Source organism: Macaca thibetana, chromosome 11, assembly GCF_024542745.1.
Source record: "Macaca thibetana thibetana isolate TM-01 chromosome 11, ASM2454274v1, whole genome shotgun sequence".
NCBI classification, from domain to species: Eukaryota; Metazoa; Chordata; class Mammalia; order Primates; family Cercopithecidae; genus Macaca; species Macaca thibetana.
This window is the reverse complement of record NC_065588.1, coordinates 56,481,334-56,501,116: the sequence shown is the minus strand read 5'-3', so window position 1 is coordinate 56,501,116 and position 19,783 is coordinate 56,481,334.

Here is a 19,783-nt window from a genome sequence, read left to right as displayed (position 1 = left end):
TTACACAGCATACAAGAGGGCCCCGAACAATGCGAGTGTTTGCTTTTTATAGCCCGAAAGTTACAGGGGAACAAAGGAATTCTTTTGGTTCCCGCGCTTTCAGTAAAACTTTGAACGGCTGCCTCCTTATCGGAGACTTTTCCAGGTGGTGTTTGTACTGGGCTCAGGAAGTTTGAGAGATATATGGTGATATGTGGTGGGATGGGAGGATGGGATGTGTTTGTACTGGGCTCAGGAAGTTTGAGAGATATATGGCGATATGTGGTGGGATGGGAGGATGGGATGTGTTTGTATTGGGCTTGTTTGTTTTGAGCCCGGGGCTGAGGAATGTGCCCGGCTCCTCTCAGTGTCATCCTCTTCCAAAACACAGTCTAGACATTAACAACAACAGCAAAGGCATGTTTAATAAAACGACTCCCATACACAAATTTGGACTCAGTTTGGCTCCTAATCTAGCCTAGAGAAGGAAAAACTTACTCATAGCTCACCTACTGGAAGGGATACTAACTTCAGAACATGGTTTGATACTAACTTCAGAACATTTTCATAATTTTATTTATATGTTTGGGTCAACATATAAAAATGTTTGTGGGGAAACATTTCTCTAAAACACTAGTACCAGGTTTAGTTATCAAAGAATATTACAGAGAATTTCCCCTGAAATTTTTATAGCTATTTTAATACACAGTTTCTAAGCTGAACTCACACCTCTCTACATGTTCATTTTAGCCTTCTGTGAATCTGACGATTGTGATGGTCTACTATGCATACTCAGTTGTTTAACCTAAATCAATTCTAATATTGAATTTCTTTAAATATGCAACATGCAAGTCAGCATCAAAATCAATAGCACTGGCTCCTCATTGTCACCTGCCAAGAAAACATTTATGAAATACAGCCCAGCACTCATTCTCTCCTTCATTCACAGTCACTAGTATTCTGCACATAACATTCACCCTAACACTCTGAATAAATGTGTGCTATTCAAGTGATAATTTTTCAAGTGTGAGATCAGTTTGGATTTGACAATTGAAGAAATGTGCAATCTTTCTGAAAATAAAATAAGACCACACTTTTGTGTTTTCTATTTAGCTACGAAATGATCATGCATTGGGGTAATTCAAGTGAAGGAGCATCATTCATAAAACCTAGGTTTGATCCAAACCATAAAACATTTTTAATGCATTGCATCAAAATATCAAAGTAACAAGCAATAGGCTAGGTTTCTGAAAATATTTGACTTTCTGGAGGACAGCCTGGATATGCAGAATGATTATACAAACATTGTAGCAATACACTATTCATTCTGTCTATCCTCTCTTCAGTGTGACTGGCAAAGCAATTGGTGAATGTATTCACCATGCAGTGATCAGACTCTTTGCGTATGACTGAAATAGCATCATCAACGATGCATGATTATTTGAGCTAAGTGTTCAAATTATTGATTCTTTGAGTAATAACTATCAAGATAATAGACTTTAATTTAAAAACTATACATTATATGAATATCTTAAAGACCATATGAATTATTTTTTTCCTAAATAACTTTTCTGTTTTTCTTTTAAAACCTTGGTGTATTTATTTTTACTCTGGGTGTTCAAAGTAAACCACAAAACATAAAATGAAAATGACTATACTTGGTGGCATTGCAGTGAGTTTGTACTATCGGAAATTAAGTTCTTTCACAAAGAAAATTCGATGAAATTTAATAAAATATGACACAATTCCTATATTAACTTTAATGATGCTCTCCTGGAGCTAGATGCTTGGAGAGTTTTAGAAGCAGGTAACTTGGATCCCAGCTGGAGTTTTCTCAGCACAGTCAGATTAAGCAAAGAACAGTTGTTCAGCTTTATTAACACACACAATTTAGCAGAGTAACAGTCAGCCTTCTCTGTTTCATGGATTGGTTGCTTACTGGTAATATCATTCCTAGGAGAATTCAGGACTTTTAATTACACTGTGAATAGTTTACAGTATTGAGCTACTAAATGGAAATTAAACTGAGGACATTTTATTTGTGAACTGGTTAATTAAATAGCAGACAAAAGCAAGCTACACTTACATAAAACCTCAGCAGATTTGGTTTGCCAACCATGTGTAAAAATATTTTTTTTCTTTTTTAATTTCAATTAGTAGCACACTACACTGAACTGAAACTGAGTCAAAAATGGGTTTTGAACTTCTACTTAGTCACATAACATGAACCAGACTTTAAACACTCATTAGATATTCACAACCCTCAGTAAATCCACTCTACCTTTTCAAGTTTGTATTAAATGGATAAATCATGACTCTTGAAAAGTACAGCTCATTGCTAACTTACAATATATCTAAAATAATTTAAAAAGGGGAGGTGTTGACATGAAGCAATATAATTTTACAGAGTTGAAAAAGCTACTTTCCAGTATTAGACATTAAGAATAAGATTCTTAAAATTTTATATTTGACAATATAGCTCTGAATAATCTCACATACATTTAAAGAAAATTGTTTAACCTCTGCTGTATACCATGAGTCATACTAGATGCTGTAGATAAGTAAGATTTAGTTTTTCTTAAGGTTCTTTTCCAAATAAAAATCTCATCATTTAGTGACCTGGTTGAGTATCCTTCAATGACCTCTCATTGAGATAATGATCAAAATCTTAAACAAGGTTTAAAAGGCTCTGGAATATCCTTGCTCTACCCATATACAAGACCTTGCTTGAATCACTTTCCTGTGGTGTTCTCAGGTCTGACCACGTGGCCTTTCATTTCCTCAAATATGCTAGGCTCTTTCCTGTCTCAGAGCCTCTGCTGAATCTCTTCCTTTTCCTCTGAAAATTCCCTGCTCCCACTTCAACTTGTTTCCCTGTGTTCATTCTTTACAGTTGACTACAAATGACACTTTATTTAGGAAAACTTCATGGACTGCCCCCAGATTAAAATCCCATTAACTCTTTCTAATAAGGGACTATTCATTATTGTTGCTGTTGAGCAGGTAATTGTGTACATGACTATAAAGCTCCGGGAATAAGTTCAAGGTGGAAAGTTAAATCTGAGAGTCTGATTTATCTTATTTATGTAAATACAGATGAATTAGTATTTAAATGAATGTCAAACCCAGAAGCTAAACAATAGTATCACAAGGAAGAATTCATTTTGTCAATTTTTTCCTTTTAACTGACCAGCTTAGTACATTTCTATTAATTATTTAGATCTGCTTCAGTAACATAATTTATTATATCCACTTATTCTGGTCTTTTGTTTATTTTAATCCTTCCTTCCTTAAAAATAAAACAGTACTTTTATTTTAAGCTTAAGAATAAAATAACTTCAGCACATTATTAAAACTCTTGATAACTTCCCAACTTCATTATTAATATTACATAGATTTATAAGACTGTTATGAAAGATGATAGATAAAATTAATTAGATAATAGATTAATTTAAATAAATAGAGAGATACATGTTTTAAGATAGTGACAAATGTTTGTAAGATAACTGCATAGATTTTCTTCTGATAGCTCTTTAATCCATGTCTGCTGGTATTTATGTACTTTATACATAGCTCTGTTCGAGGTGGCTTTCATGTAGCAAAGCTTCTGAAGACTTACATAACTAAGAATATATATCATGCCCTCTGTTTAACTGACAACTTGCTGGATATAAAATTCTAAGTTTTTTTCAGACTCTGGAAATATAATTTTATCATCTTCTTTCGTACAATTTTTGTAAGTTATTGTCGATCTCCTTTTGTTTTTTCCTTTCAAATTTTATTTTAGATTCTGGGGTACATATGCAGGCTTGTTACATGGGTAAATTGCAAGTCGCTGGGCTTTCATGTACAAATTATATTATCACCCAGTTAGTGAGCACAGTATCTGACAGGCAGTCTTTTAATCCTTACCTTCCCCCCACCCTCCACCCTCAAGTAGGCCCCAGTGTCTGTTTTTTCCTTCTTGGTGTCTGTGTGTACTCAATGTTTAGCTCCTACTTATAAGTAAGAACATATAGTATTTGATTTTCTGTTCTTGTATTGATTTGTTTAGGAAAATGGCCTCCAGCTGCATCCATGTTGCTCTGGAGGACATGATTTTGCTCTTTTTTATGACTACGTAGTATTCCATGGTGGATATGTACCACATTTCTTTTATTCAGTCCACCATTGTTTGGCATCTAGATTGATTCTCTTTGCTGTTGTGAATAGTGCTGCAATGAATATATGCATGCATTTGTCTTTATGGTAAAATGATTTATTTTCCTTTGAGTATATACCTACTACTAGAATTGCTGTCAAATGGTGGTTCTGTTTCAAATTCTTTGAGAAGCCTCCAAAGTGCTTTCCATAGTGTCTGAAATAATTTTTCTTCCAACCAATAGAGTGTAAGTGTTCCTTTTCCTCTGCGATCTCATCAAGATCTGTTATTTTTTTAAATTTTAATAATAGTCATTCTAACTGGTGTGAGATGGTAACTCATTGTGGTTTTGATTTGCATTTCTCTAATGATTACTCATATTGAGCATTTTTTCACTTGCTTGTTGGTCATATGTATGCCTTCTTTTGGAAAGTGTCTGTTCCTGTCGTTTGACCACTTTCTAATGGCATTATTTGTTTTTTGCTTGTTCATTAAGTTCCTTATAATTTCTGGATGTGAGACCTTTGCTGGATACAGAGTTGGCAAATATTTTCTCCCATTTCATAGGTTGTTTGTTTCCTATGTTGATAGTTTCTTTTTTGCGCAGAAGCTCTTTAATTTAATTAGATCACTTTTGTCCATTTGTTGTTGTTGTTGTTACAATTGCTTTTGGAGTCTTCATAATGAAATCTTTGCCAGGGTTGACATCCAGAATGGTTTTTCATACTATTTTTTAGGGTTTTCATAGTTTTAGGCTATATATTTAAGTATTTAATCTATTTTGAGTTGATTTTTATATACCATGAGTCATACTAGAGGCTGTGGGTAAGTAAGATTTATTTATTTTCTTAAGGCTTTTCTCCAAATACAAATCTGATCATTTAGTGACCTGGCTTAATATCCTTCAATGACTTCTCATTGAAGTTTGGGAATCTCTACCTAGATTTCACTGGATGTATGGAAACACCTGGATGTCCAGGCAAAAGTTTGTTTCAAGAACAGAGCCCTCATCGCAACCTCTGCTATGGTAGTGCAGAAGGGAAATACAGGGTCAGAGCCCCAACACACATTCCCTACTGGGGTGCTGTCTAGTAGAGCTGTGAGAAGAGGGCCACCATTCCCCCGACTCCAGAATGGTAGATCCAATGACAATTTGCATTGTGCACCTGGAAATGCTGCAGACACTCAATGCCAGCCCATGATATCATCAAGGAGGGAGACCGTACACTGCAGAGCCACAGGAGCAGAGCTATCTAAGACCATGGGAACTCACCTCTTGTATCAGTGTGAGCTGGATGTGAGACACATACTCAAAGGAAATCACTTTGGAGCTTTAAGATTTGATTGCCTATCTCAAGGGAAGTGCTTCCAGCTTTTGCCCTTTCAGCATGATATTGCCCTCTCCTTTATCTTGCTCTTTATGTCTCTAATCTTCTTTTTCTCCCTGCAATATTTTCTGTTTGTCTTTATACATTAAATTTCCTCATAGAGCTAGAACCGTGTGTTTTTATTTCTCCTTTTTGGCAATTCATAAGCCCTTTCAGTATCAAGATATTTTATCATTTTATTTTTTAAAATTTCAATACATTGATGTCCATTGTTTTTTCAAATATTTTTTTCTCTTGATTTTTATCTTTCAGTTCTTCTGGAATTCCTATTACCCACATGTTACGTTTCCACCTTTATTCTTCATCTCCTTTGTATTTTCGTGTTCTTGGGATGTTGCTGCTGTAGTTTGGATACGGTTTGTTTGGCTGCTCCAAATCTCTTGTTGGAATTTAATCTCCAGTGTGGCAATGTTGGGATGGGGCTCTGTGACAGGTGTTTGGGTTTGGGGGCAAATCTCTCATGAATCACTTGGTGCCTTTCTCACAGTAGTGAGTGAATGCCCACCCTATTACTGCCCATGAGAAGTGGTAGTTAAAGAAAAGCTGGCATCTTCCCTCCTCTCTCCTGTTTCCTCTCTCATCATGTGATCTCTGCACACACTGGCTCCCTGCCTTTCACCAAGAGTGGAAGAAGTTTGTGTCCCTCACCAGATACAGATGCCCAATTTTGAACTTTTCCAGACTTAAGAATCATAAGCTAAATAAATCTCTTTTCTTTATAAATAACCATCCCTCAGGTATTCCTTTATAGCAACATAAATGGACAAATCTTCTTTCATCTATGAGACTTCTGATTCTGATTTTTTCTAATTCATCCCTCGGCTGTATCTATTCTATCTATTTAAATATGTGTTTTAATTCTCACATATTTCCATATCTAGTATTATAACTGGCTTTTTAATGTTTTCATGGCAATATACTTTCTTATGTATGTTACTATAATTATTAAGCAAATAAAATTCTAGAACTTTTTTATATTGATATCTCTGTTCCTGACACAATGTGTGTAATACAGTGCTTTTTTGTTACCTATGAAAATAAAGGTGGTCTTCAAATTTCTTGTTAGTTTGGTTTATGGGCTCATTTTCCTCTGGAACTGGTTTCTCTGTCAAATAATGTATATGGTGGAAGACCAGGCAGAGGTCTGGTTATTCTCTATGGGCTTAAGGAGTAGTGGCAGATCAGCTTCAGAGTCCTGTCTTCGTGAAGGGACTCAGCAGTAATATTGTTTGGTATTATTTTTAGAGCACTCTGAGTTTTAGAAGTCTGGAAAATGGGGAGAAAACATCAAATGGAACTGTTGAGGAGCAACAAGTGGGAAAGAAGAGAATCAAAGAGATGGGGGTGTGTTGACAGAAGAAAATGTTTCAAGAAGGTAGCACCAATCACAAAAATGTAGAAAAATGGCCAGGCACAAGGCTCACACTTGTAATCCCAGTACTTTGGGAGGCCAGGGCAGGTGGATCACGGTGTCAGGAGTTCGAGACCAGCCTGACCAAATGGTGAAACCCCATCTCTACTAAAAATACAAAAATTAGCTGAGCGTGCTGGCAGACACCTGTAACCCTATCTACACAGGAGACTGAGGCAGGAGAATCGCTTGAACCCAGGAGGCGGAGGTTGCAGTGAGCCGAGATCATGCCACTGCACTCTAGCCTGGGTGGCAGAGTGAGACTCCATCTCAAGAAAGAAAGAAAGAGAGAAAGAAAGAGAGAAAGAGAGAAAGAAAGAGAGAAAGAGAGAAAGAAAGAGAGAAAGAAAGAGAGAAAGAAAGAAAGAAAGAAAGAAAGAAAGAAAGAAAGAAAGAAAGAAAGAAAGAAAGAAAGAAAGAAAGAAAGAAAAAGAAAGAGAAAAGAAAGAAAGAAAGAGAGAGAAAAGAAAGAAAGAAAGGAAAGAAAGAAAATGTAGAACAATAACTAGATAGGGGAGTGGGATCCAAATATGTCATTTGTAAGTCTGGGGAAATTAAATAATACAATTTGTGTGCCAATATCCAGGTTTTTCTCTAGAATAATGAGTCAGTCATTCCCAAATAATGAGACAGTCATTGTAAACTTGATAAACTCAATAAAATTGATGTTTATTTTAATATTTAGTTACAATATATTGCCTAGTAAGTTAGGATTAAAAATGCATTCTTTCTTTCCAGAAAAAAATCTGTATTTTACAACTTCAAAAAATTCACATTTCATAACAAAATGTTAAACTACCTCAATATATAATTTTACATTCTCTTTAGACCATAAGGGAATTCTATTGACTATTCACATAAGTTTTGCAAATGTTAATACACTTGGGTTTCTTATTTTAGCACTGTTTCTGACTTACATAGTTTATTAAAAATTGAGTAATTCAAAAGGCAAATCAGAAAATGTATCATGGCTTATTTAATTGCTATTCAACTGTAATACATGACGATAGATGCCTGTTTTGATTGTAGCTTAGCATGCCCTTAGGAAATAATGTGTTTTTACATATTCATTGTTATAAGTGACCTGTTACAGCAACTGGCTAGCAGTAATGCCAAAACAAAGATTCATTATAAATAGACCAGTTTAGTAAGAGTTTAATTGTGACTCCATAATCATTCAATTTTACGTGCCAGTTGAAAATATCAAATAATTCTCCCACTACTTTGGTTTTTATAAATGAATAGTAACTGTGAACTATCTTGCCCTCTCTGCCCTTATCCCACAGTTCACCGTTATGTTTATATCTAAATCCTTATGTTGATGGGCAGTTTACAGATGAGTGGGTGGTTTGCATGTCTTCAGAATGGCTCTGAAGGCATAGATTGACAGAAGCACTAATTAGTGAAGCACATTTCAAAGTGAATAATTTGGTGTAGAGAACTTCACCAGAAGCCTTGTTCATGAAACTAGACACATAATTGCTAACATATATGATCAAGTATTGCTGTTGTCTTCTCTAAATCACATGGGCAATTCTAATCAATTCTGAACTATTGTGTGTTGCATCTTTTCCTTTGAAATAAATAAGCAAAATTACTGAGCCAATTTCAGGCTATCAAATAACAGAGAAAAAGGGAAGTTTAGAAATCTGATAAAGCTAAACTTTGCCTTTGTATTCAGAAAGATTAGTTCACAACTCATTTCTGGTAACCATTAGCTGTGTCTGAGGAAAATTCTTTATCTTCTCTGAATCTGTTTGCTTATTTTATAAAATATAATTGTATACTTCGAAAAATTGTGATATATAAACAGTCAAGAAAAATAAAGAGGTGTAAGGCAAGATATCTAGTACAATCCTTGTCACTCAAGAAATGCTACTGTTTTTAAAAGTTATTATTAAATCTACATGTGATGGCTTGAATGAAGTACAGACAAGGGAGAATTTGTAAATTTGTACTGAAAATTTATATTTATTTATTTTCCTCCTTCTCTTCCTCTTCTCCGTTTTTTTCCTCTCTCTCACTTACTCTCTGTCTTTCTCTTCTGCAGAGTCCTGCAAATGTTCCTACATTTGCAGAATTCTCTACTTTTTATTATAACTTGTACTACCTAACAGACAATCTCAAAATGCAGTGACTTAAACAGCAATTTATTATGACCTCGCATGTCCATGAATTTGTAGGCTTCCTGGGTTCGTTTGATTAGTTCTTGTTTATGGTCCCTCAACGGGTTGAAGTCACATGTTAGCTGAGAACTGGAGAGTCTTAAAGTTTGAGTGAGCATGGTACCTAAGATGGCTCACTCACAAGGCTGAGAGCTGAGACTGTCTGTTAACTGAAAGTTCAACCAAGGCTGTCAACCAGATTCCACACATGGCTTCTCATGTTCATCACTGTGTGGTGGCTGGGTTTTAAAGTAAGCAACTCAAGAGTGAATGTCCCAAAAGACCCACGTGAGAGCAGTAAGAAATTTTCTGACCTTGCCTCCACCACATCCTGTTGGTCAAGAGTGAGTTACAGCACCAACCAGATTTGAGGAGAAGATACCACAAAAGGATACATAAATACACAGAGGAGATGGCATTTTTTAGATTGGATGCCACATGTCTTATACTCATTCGGGGGGAAATAATGCCAAGCAGCAGCAGAACATGCCAAATATTTATTTTCCTGGTGTATCTTGCTTCAGGATCGTAGATGTATGCTCTAGATTCAGCCAAACCCATATAGCTGCCCTAATCATAAAAGAAGTTGCTAAGGAAGCCATTTCTGGCAGGAGCTTCAACAGTGGCAGCATCACTTCACTTCCACAGGCAGTAATGCCTGGATTAGTGCATCAGTGACATCAGCAGCTTGCATCAGTGGCAATTGGATACTCCAATGAACAAATCAGAATGGTCAGAGCTAGGGCACAAGTTGTGACATCTAGTCCTCAACCTTGAAAAGCAGATGTACTTGTTTGTATCATGCTATTGGATATGACTCTGCCTTCATGTTTTTGAGCCTCATCCTTTAGACTTTTCAGTGATTCTTTTTGCTGCCAATGGTCTTTTAATATGCTATTTTTGCTTACTTCAGCCAGGTATAATTTTATGGCTTATGTCTCAGTATTCTGATTCATCCAAAAATAATTATGCTGCATGATTTTTTACATGAGAAAACTTCCCCAGGTCCAATGCTAAACTATATAATCTGTTCATATTGAGTAACCTCTACAGAATAAAACATAAATATTTGCATTGTTATAACATTTAAGGTCTTAATATTATATTGTAAGTAACCATTTTACATTTTATCTTGAATATTTTTTATTTTATTCTGGTTTCTGAAGATAACTATCGTGCTCCATAAATGTGATCTCATAGCAAGTACACAGCTTAAGCCTCTAGGTGCATATATTGTAACACAGAAATAAACTTGAAAAATAAAAAAATGGAAATGGTGCTGTGCAAACTATGTATACAATGGTTAACTTTAGGTTTTTCCAGTTTTGTCTTCACAATTTTTTCTTTTACTTTTTACGATTAAATATATTTTAGAAGAATCCTAAGAAGAAAACGTGAGGCAGAGCAACTGTTCAGTAATATTTTGATGGAGCTGAGTCATCTAACCTCTCTGCTAAGTCAGAAAGCTAAATAGTTATGGGACTTGTATTATCAGGGGGAAGGAGTGAGGGCACATCCTCACCAAGGGTTAAGCAATGGAATTATAATAAACAATTGTATTAATAACAGTTATAATAACAACAATTATAAGGAATGGAATTATACTAAGTGAAGCAAAGCACATGCCCTAGAGTAAGCTCCTCTTAAAATATTTTTAGTAGGTTACTTACTGACTATACATCAGATTTTCTCACAGAAATAAAGATGTTAAAACAAACATTACCTAGCAAAGTAGTGCTAGCAAAGGCATATTACAATGTTAACTCTCATTCTGATATTCGAAGAAAAATTTCCAAGAATATAAAACCAATTTGGAAGATACACATAGATGCAAAATTAAAGAGGGAAAAATGATTAACAAATACAACCTGGGTCCCCTAGTCATTGTAGTTAACTCAAACAAACATCAGACTAGCACTGAATATGCCTCATGTTTGATTCCACTACAGTGCCAAATTGTTCTGACCTACTCTTTACCTGGCTTATCTTTCAATAAATAGATGATTTAAATTCTCTGTTTAACACACTTTATATCAGATGAGTGTATGTGTGTGTATGTGCATGTGCTTGTAAGAGAAAGGGAGAAGTATGAGAGCTAAGAGTAAAAAATATTATGAAAAACAAAAATAATGCAAATTCTAGTTATATCAATCCTTTTCCATTTTAAGCAGCAGAGCCATTTACCAAAGCATGTATATCAATGCACTGATTGAAATTCCAATGATGCCATAATATTTTCCAAAGAAAAAAATTAGCAAAAGTATGGTTTTTCTCCAAGGGGACAGACAGCTCACTAAGTTTTATACGGGAGTTTCTTGGTTTTGGTGAGACACCTAAAAATTCATTAATAAGAGATAATAAATATTGCACAATATAACGTTAATATTTTAATTGAACTAGCCTATGCCTGACTTCTGAAAAATAAGTTACATTCTAATGTTTTCCCATATTTATTCATGAGAATATCTCTTAGGAGACCACAACTATGTTATAAGCATAGTTAGGGGACCACAACTATGTTATGTTCTTTGTCACTTTCCTGCCAGCACTTTTCTCAGTATTAGGCATAAAGTATTGTTAGTGAGCATTTACAGTGGTCATGCCAATATCACTATGAATCACATTTAAGAACAGTTAATGAAGGCCAGTTTATCAAGTCACGATCAAAGTAGAGATACCTCATAATTCCTACACCAGTGATTTTCAAAATGTTACTAATGCTCAGGTAAGATATTTATGTTAATGAATTTTCTACCATTTCTTAGAAATACTTCAAAAGAACTATCAGAAATGATCAAAACAACATATTATTCTAAAAATATCTGGCAAAACCGATAGAAATAATAACTTTGCATATGGGCCAGACGTTCTCTTCAGTTAATTCTTAAGACAATCTCAATGTCAAAGAATTACCTTGAATCCTCATTTTATTTATAAAGAGATTCAGACACAAGCAATTAAGTAACTAGTCAACGGTTACACATGTCATGAGTCAGAGGGCCAAGATTTGAATCTTGGTGGTCTGGTTCCAAAGCCCATCTCTTCGAACTTTCGAATCTTGTCTTTACAGAGCTCACTGTATGTGTCAATTCTCCTGGCAGGGTCTCAGAATGTATTTCTGAGTATTTACTAACTTGAGGTTATTTTTATTTTCATTCACCATTAAAAGTTATTCAATTATTTAACATTCCAAGCACTGAAAAATGCTTTAGCGATTGAAATAGGAATTGTACATAGGAAATGGAGCAAAACAGCATATTAAGAAACAAAAGCTTATTTTGAGTTAAGATGTTTTGAATCAGTAAAATAAAATTGATAATTGTATTTCTATACTTGAGATTCTCTGATTATGACACTATGATTTCTTACAGAAAGTCAAGTGGGCACTTAATATAAGAGGATGGTCCCTGAAGCTTTGCTATTTATTATGTTTTCTCTCAGAGAGAAATGTTACCTTTTTTGACTCTAAGACAATAAAATATGAATATTTAGAATATTTCATGCTAATGCCATTTGCGTACTAGCGTTTCTCAGTTTATTTTCCCAGTGCACACAATTTAACTGAAACATAAAATGAGAAATCTTGTTGTTGCATAAACCAGAATATAATTATCTTATCTTTCTACTCAGGAAACTTCTGTCTGGTCATAAAATAATCCAAAAAGTACATAAATAATGATCAAGATTAGGTAAAATGCTATTTTCTTTCATTTTTAAATTAACTCACCATTTTAAAAACAAAATTATTCTTCAGTTTTCAAAGTGATTTCTAATTTTCATTTTTACTTTGATGCTTTCATTGTCCTTTCTCAGTTGCTCTGTAATTTATGGAAGATACCCAACTTGATTTTCTCTTGGGAACAATCTGTAAATATTTGAAAGTGCTATTAATGCTACTGCAACTTATTAAAATATCAGTTTACCTAGTTACAAGTTACACAGTTTCAAGATCATTTGCATAGAAATCTCATCTCCATTTAAAATAAAATTTGTCACTCATGTTCATTCAGCTATTTAACATTTATTGATTGATTAGTTTTATATCCTCAGAGCAGGTAGGAATGAACACACAGACAAAGCTCACGCTTCAGTAGAATTGTATTCTAGAAGAGGGAGACAAAAATACACAATTAAATAGATATAATGACACTTAAATAACATAATATGCATTTACATAATTACTATGTCAAGAAATTAACAAAATAGGCAATATAGAATAATCGGATGGTAATGCTACTCTAGTATATGTGATTCTGTGTCCGGAATTGGTGGGTTCTTGCATCTCACTGACTCCAAGACTGAAGCCATGGACCCTCGCAGTGAGTGTTACAGTTCTTAAACATGGTATGTCCGGATTTTGTTCCTTCAGACGTTCAGATGTGTCTGCAGCTTCTTTCTTTTGGTGGGTTCGTGATCTCGCTGTGAGGAGTGAAGCTGCAGACCATCATGGTGAGTGTTACAGCTCTTAAAGGCAGCATGTCTGGAGTTGTTCATTCTTCCCGGTGGGTTCGTGGTCTCGCTGGCTTCAGTAGTGAAGCTGCAGACCTTCGTGGTGAGTGCTACAGCTCTTAAAGGCAGTGCGTCTGCAGTTGTTGTTCTTCCTGGTGGGTTGGTAGTCTCGCTGGCTTCAGGAGTGAAGCTGCAGACCTTTACCGTGAGTGTTACAGCTCATAAACGCAACATGGACCCAAAGAGTGAGCAGCAGCAAGATTTATTGCAAAGAGCTAAAGAACAAAGCTTCCACAGCGTGGAAGCGGACCCCAGCGGGTTGCAACTAGTTGAATGGGGCAGCCTGCTTTTATTCCCTTATCTGGTCCCACCCACATCCTGCTGATTGGTTCATTTTACAGAGAGCTGATTGGTCCACTTTATAGAGAGCTGATTGGTTTATTTTGACAGAGTGCTGATTGGTGCATTTATAATCCTTGAGCTAGACACAGAGTCACAGAGTGCTAGTTAGCTAGATACATGGTTAATTAGATATAGAGTACCAATTGTTGTAGTTACAAACCTTGAGCTAGACACAGAGCACTGATTGGTGTATTTACAAACCCTGAGCTGGACACAGAGTTCTGATTGGTGCATTTACAATCCTTGAGCTAGACACAGAGTCACAGAGTGCTAACTGGTGCACATACAATCCTCCAGCTAGATATAAAAGTTCTCCAAGTCCCCATCCGGTTCAGGAGCCCAGCTGGCTTCACCCAGTGGATCCAGCACCGGAGCTGAAGGTGGAGCTGCCTGCCAGTCCCCAGCCGGCCCTGCACTCCTCAGCCCTTGGGCTGTGGATGGGACCCGGCGCCACGAAGCAGGGGGTGGCACCCCTGGGGGAGGCTCAGGCCTCGCTGGAGCCCACCGCAGGGGTAGGAGCTCAGACATGGCAGGCTGCAGGTCCGGAGTCCTGCCCCACTGGGAAGCAGCTAAGGCCCAGAGAGAATTTGAGTGCGGCACTGGCAGGTCGGCACTGCTGGGGGACCCCGGGCAACCTTCGCAGCTGCTGGCCCCCTTACTAAGTTCCTCACTGCCCTGGACTGGCAGCACCAGCCTGCTGCTCCGTGTGTGGGGCCCGCAGAGCCATGCCCATGCCCACCAGAACTCACACCAGCCAGCAAGTGCAGTCCTGGTTCCCGCCCACGCCTCTCCCGCCACACCTCCCTGCAAGCAGAGGGAGGAGGCTCCAGCCTCAGTCAGCCCAGAGAGGGGCTCCCACTATGCTGTGGCAGGCTGAAGGGCTCCTCAAGTGTGGCCAGAATGGCTGCTAGCATATTGTCACTTCTCAGTTCCAAGAACCCTCTCTAATATGATGGCATTTAGGCAGATTTAAATGAAATGAGGACATTGGCCCTCTGACAGGCCAGTAAATGTGGGATAGGAAGATTAAGTTCCATGATAGGGGAAGCTTAGTGTGTCCAATCATATGTAGGGCAGAGGCCTGGGAGCTTGGGAGGTGTCATAAAAGATAAGCAAAATGATTTGAAATTTCTGTGACTTTCATATAACTATTATGAAAAGCAACCTTGCCAGTGACAGGTAAGAGGTTAACTTTGCAGTCATGGAATCTCTAAATTGTCAATTGATATCTCTTCCCATCAAAAAATACATAAAACAGCACAAATATCTCATTATTAGAACATGGCAATATCATATATGGATATCATAATTGAAGTATGACAGGGAACAAAAGGACCAAATTATAATAAATGGGCACTTTTGATGTCTACATGGTTCTCAGACAGAGATAGGATGTGAATGAATATTACAACTTAATTCCAGTATAGCAGGATATTATTAACTGGTCATCATACCGTCATTTCCTCACCCTCAAAAGCCACCATGCACACACAAAGTCATCTTTTGGTAACATCTTTTATTTGAAGAGCATATGGATAGAGGTTAAGATTTAGGCATTGGTAACTGAAAACATATTTTTTATAAAATATCACCTTAATATTATAACCCTTGAAAATAACAATAGCAAGCCCTTAATATGGTCTAAACATACTTTTAAACATCCTGCTGGAAACCACATCATTTAATTTGTATAATAATTCTATGAAATTGCATTTAAATCCTGTTTTTATACCCATTTCACAGATGAGAAAACTGAGGTAGAGATTACTATTCAGCAAGGTGATACAGCTGAAGATTAATTGAATCTGAGCCAATAAGCTTTAGAACCCATGCCTTAACTCCTATGCTATGTAAAACTTGGAAAAAACAACAAAACAAACACAATATGTGAAATACAACATAACAAAATAACAGAATTTTAAAAATTCACTTATAATTTTGCCAGCCCAGCATTCACCTATTGCATTTCTTTCATGTGCATTTTCTATGCTCATGAATATACATTTTTTAAATTAATTCTAACTGGAGTGCACTACAATTTTCTATTCTATTTCAAAGTTCATTGAAAATGTCAGTGTTACTTTGGGAGGCCAAGGTGGGCAGATCAGGAGTTTGAGACCAGCCTGGCCAACATAATGAAACCCCATCTCTGCTGAAAATACAAAAAATTATCTGGGCATGGTGGCAGGCACCTGTAATCCCAGCTATTCAGGAGGCTGAGGCAGGAGAATGGCTTGAACCTGGGAGGTGGAGGTTGCCGTGAGACGAGATTGTGCCATTGCACTCCAGCCTGGGTGACAGAGTGAGAGTGAGACTCCATCTAAAAACAACAACAACAACAACAACAACAAAATACACAGAAGAAAGTCAATGGTGGAATCATTTACAAAGCAATTATTTCAATATCTCAGTAATATCACATTGAGTGGACATGCCACTCAATCATTTGGGATGATTTCAGCATTGCAAAAGTCATCTGGTTGTTGTTGTTGTTGTTGTTGTTTGTTTGTTTGTTTGCATGAAGATTACTTTACTTTTTCAGAACATTAACTTGTTAAAGCATTCTAGAAAATGATTTTGGAGTGGTTTAAAGACACAAACACATGTACGGCTCTTGATACATGTGCTGTTTATAAGATATTTTATTTGCCTGATATCTATTGTATGAAAATTGATGATAATCAGTAACTGTATAACTGTATCTTGTCTAATCATTCCGATAGTATATTCTGTCATGCTAAAGGCTCAGTCCAAGAAGCTGGGTCAGTTTATGAATTTTGCTATAGGAAAATAATACAATACAGGTGGTTACACATGAAGTAAACATTTAGGAGTGAGTAAAATGTTAAGCACTTGGAGAAAAAGAGTGAATACTATTCCAAACTAAGAATTTGGTATCTCTCTTCTGATTTATCTCACTTTAGAAAAAATCGTAACCCTACCTATTAGTGGATTAAATACTGCCTATGTTTTCAAGACAGGTAGATAAAAATTGAAGAACAATGAAATTTAATAATCAAAATATTTTCGACAACATAACTTTTCTAGGAATGATTGACATAAGAACTAGCTGGGATGACTTTATGTGTTGCCAGAATTATTGCATATCATTCAGACAAAACATAATAGTCTGTGTATGCATTATGCTACAGCATAAATATGACAAAATCTGTGCCTTTCCAGAAGGCCGAGGAAAGTTATTGGTCTTTCCATCATTTTTGATATTTAATGTTTAGTGATTCATACTGATTTTTTATGAAATGTTATTATATGTGTTAAAAATTAAGCATGGTACTGTCAGGAAACTTCATGAGGTATTTAACATACAAGCTAATATTTTCCATAAATATTGCCATGCATTCACATTCACATTTTTACTTATCTCAAATGAAAGCCTACGGAAAAGACTTCATTTAGGCATTCTGAAAAAGATACTGAGAGAAATTTAAAAATGACTAACAAAGAGCAGTCATTTAATACCTTGAAACTAATGGTTTTACCATTAAAAGGAGCTACCAACAACGTAGAATTAAAAGATGATCTTCATTAATGTAACAGCACCTTCTATGTTCAAGAGTCTGCAGCAGAGAGTGAAGTAATAATCTTTGAATAGTTAACAAAACCTGTTTTTTCCATATCAGTTTTTATACCTCAGGGTGAAATTTTCTTATTTATCAGTCAATTTTATAGTCCATCTTCATAAAGCCAAAAGAATATAATTAGGAGTTTATAAGGAAAAAAATGAAATAGAATTTTAAATCCTATTGTCAATTTCTTTGGAGAATGCCATTGACCTATCATGTTTGGATATTAAAAGCCGAAATAATTATTTGAACAGAAAAATAATACATTTTAATAGATATGATTAATGTTTAAAATCTTCTAAGTAATAAAAAAGGATTAGACTTTGACATAAACTGCAGACACCAATTATAGGTTTCATTCATAAGGCACCTCTAAACAAATTGTAAGGCAAGCCTGGCTGAATTATGTAGAAACCATTTACTAGAAAAATAGTTTACTGGAAATATTTGTATCATAAAAATAATACCAGAGGAGCAAATAAAAGTACCTTCCAGGTAAAAACAAAACAACAAAACAAAACAAAACCTTTGTTTCCTCTCTGCCCTTTATTATCTATAATGTGTCCATAAATTTTCCAATGTTAAGCTTTGGCTTATTTCACTAACTTTATCCTTAATCTATTAAAGGCAATATAAAAATTACAATAGTAAAGGCTAGTTTTTTTTTTTTTTTTTTTTTTGAGAGCTTACTTAAATAGGAATAGTTCTAAATGCTTATTTATTTTTATTAGTAATTTAAAATGCTTGTTCATTTAAGATACCTATCAGTTTATGTTAATTGCTTGCATACTGAGGCCATAAACATTTAAGGATACTGAATTATCTAACGTAAAATGAAATGCAAAAAATGGATGATACTTGTTTGTTTGTTTGTTTGTTTATTTTTATTTAGAGATAGGTTCTCTCTCTCTTGCCCAGGATGGAGTGCAGTGGCATGATCATTGTTCACTGCAGCCTTGAATTACAATGCTCAAGTGATCCTCCCACCTCAGCCTCCTGAGTAGCAGGAACTACAAGCAAGCACCACCATGACCAGCTTTTATTCTTATTATTATTATCGTGTACAGACACAGAGTCTTGCTATGTTGCCCAAGTTGGTCAAGACTATTAAAAGACTATGACAATTTGAAGAAATAATTCTACACATTGTTCGCTAAAACTGTCAAACTTATTCTACGTTATTTATAATACAATGTTACCGAATTTTGAATGCATAATACTTGAGATGAAAAAATAGGCAAACTAAAGCAAATACATTTAACAGATGAAAAGTTAAACACGAATATGTCCAAGTTTATCCCTATGACTTCCATTAAATATACAAATAAGCTATCTTATGGCTAATAAGAAATTAACCATTGAGATGTTAAAAATTATCAGCAGTGTAAGGGTAGAATCTGTCAGATCCAAAATATAAACTCACAATCTTTCATATCTCCAATTATCATTTTTTTTTTGAAAAAAGGAGGGGCTTTAAAGTAGAGGTTATAAATAGAGGACCTCTTCTTTTATTTAAAGGATGAGGTAAATGAATAAATTGTTTTTCAAATTATAATTATATTCTAACCTTAATATTTAGAAAATTATTAAATTGTTGAAGACATTTACTTTTCTAAAACCAAAAATATAATTTTAAAAACACCAACTCTATAATAAAGTTATATACTTTTAAATACTAAGAAAAAAAGAGACTGAATTTATTTACTTTTTTATTATAAAGGTAGGGAAGAAAATTCAAACAACATATATTTGAACATTTCTGTCTAAGATATGGTGAGGGGAGCCAATACTTACATATCAAATATAGAGAAAATTTGTCTATACAAGAACTAATTGCACAGTACAAAAGATAAATGCACAAATAGCTACTGCAGTTGTAGTACAGTCAATTTGGGCAGAGATTATGTAAATTTTTCAGTAGGTTACTAGATATTTGTGGTAAAGGAGGAGTGACTAACAACTCATTACCACGTAACGTACTATTTAATTGAACATGACTGTATTCCTATAAAGATTAAAAGAAAATGTCCAAAAAGTCAAGATATTCATTACCCAAATAATAATATTTATTTGTGAATTTAAAATATTGGGGAAAAGGGCTTGAATTCATCAATTCAACACCCATTAGTGAGTTAAACAGATATAGAACATTCTTAAAAATCAAGAATGCCTGGAATCAATGACTTCTCAAATATAGCTATTTTAGAGTCAAGGTTAAATTACTAGTCAAGGACTGAAAATACAGTTACAAGCATAGACAGTAA